The following is a 1748-nucleotide window of genomic DNA, read 5'->3' on the forward strand; positions in this document are numbered from 1 at the left end:
GTTGGTCTGTGTGAATGAACTCAAACCTGAGTAAAAGGTTGCTGAAAGCTTGGTTTTGAGCTGACAGGGAGAAGCCCTCCAGCTGATAGACAGGAATGTCAGATGTATAGTAAGTGGCGGACAGGCAAGGTTTTCTTTTGCTGTTTTTGTTATTTTATCTGCAACCTTCAAATAAACCTGGCTACAAGTCAGCTTAAAATTGATACCTCAGTGTGTAATCTGAATTGGATGAACCAGACAAGTGTCCTTTGACCCCAGCAAAGGCGATCCTGAGCATAACCTCTCACAAGTGATGGAGGATGCAACACCGTAAAAACTGAAAATGGATGACGTGGTAAAGGCCTTGATACAGTCTGTGGCAGCCCAGCAGGAGGCAACCAGAGAACAGCAAGAAGCCAACCGCTTACTGTCTGCACAGCTAACCACCCTGATGGAGGCCACAAATAAAGACCGTTAAGTCTTGCAGGAAGTGGTGCAGCATGTGGCAAGTCTTCCAGTGATACAGCCAGGAAAAGAGCAGACAACTATCCATGTGGGTCACTTTTTGCAAAAGATGACAGCAGAGGATGATGTGGAAGCTTACTTGGCTAACTTTGAGAGGACAGCAGTGCGGGAAGCATGGCCAAAGGCACGGTGGGCAGGACTGCTCGCCCCATTTCTTGCAGGTGAGTCTAAAACAAAAGGCTTTCACACCACAGTAGATATTGGTGTCAAGTATGCAGAGAAGCAGAGGAGACAGTTTGATGATGACAAACTAAAAGCTGGACAAAGCGTCATTGGTTTACAGATGGGAAGAAACAAATGTTCCAGCCAAGCAGGGATGACGGCCTACGGTACACAACAACATTTATATGATCCAAAAATGCAGACTGATAAACCATTTGACCAGACGAAAATCAGTTTACAGATGGGAACAAATAAAGGTGCCAGTCAGGCTGGCATGCCGGCCCCAGGAACCAGACAAGACATCTATGATCAGAAAGGAATTCTTCAGCCGATTGACAACTCCACAATCTCCCTACAAATGGGCACCAATAAGGTAGTATCTCAGAAAGAAATGAGCGTGTACGGCCTCGGCCTGCAAGTGTACGACCCCAAATACTGTGCTGCCCCCACAGTACACAATGGCAGCCAAGGGACCGGCACAAACGGCTTTGAGATCAGCGACAGCGACTATCAGGCTGAGTACCCTGAGGAATACACAGTAGAGTACCCAGATGACTACCCTAGAGATTACCATGGCCAGTACAGTGACCAGGGCATAGATTACTAGGTTTATAAAGTCTACTCAGTATTAGTTCTTTATTTTATTCAATAAAGAAAAAGCTAGCCTTGTGTAATTTTTTTCTGTCTTCCTTAAACACTATGCTTTAAAATGCGAAAAACAAATTGCCTTATGTACATTCCTTATTTCATCTCTGCCTTGTATCCCTAGTTGCCTTCTAGTGCTGAGTTTGAGGTTATCCGACAGCATTACCAGGAACTGCAAATAAAGTAAAAGGAATACTGTGAATATGGAAGGGAGATTTGTACAGTCAGTTAAACTCTCACAGGACCATGCATTTTACTGCTAAACATATCAAGGTGCATGCTAGGTTCATACGTCTACAGTGCTTTGTACTTTTTTTAATTGATAATAGCGCAGGTAACTTTTTAACTATCTGATAGTTTTCTATTACCATAATGTATTTTAGGAGGTTTTAAGTGAAGTAGGCCATGTGGCAGCAGCCAATTTGTAAAATAAGACT

At 43.6% G+C, this 1748-nt stretch overlaps 1 pseudogene; it reads left to right on the top strand.

Annotated features, from left to right (window-relative positions):
• The first annotated feature begins 553 nt into the window (after positions 1–553).
• LOC140336179 (calponin-3 pseudogene) lies at positions 554–1360 on the top strand (annotated as a pseudogene).
• Positions 1361–1748: the final 388 nt, after the last annotated feature.

The sequence above is a fragment of the Pyxicephalus adspersus genome, chromosome 1 (genome assembly GCF_032062135.1).
Source record: "Pyxicephalus adspersus chromosome 1, UCB_Pads_2.0, whole genome shotgun sequence".
Taxonomy (NCBI): Eukaryota; Metazoa; Chordata; class Amphibia; order Anura; family Pyxicephalidae; genus Pyxicephalus; species Pyxicephalus adspersus.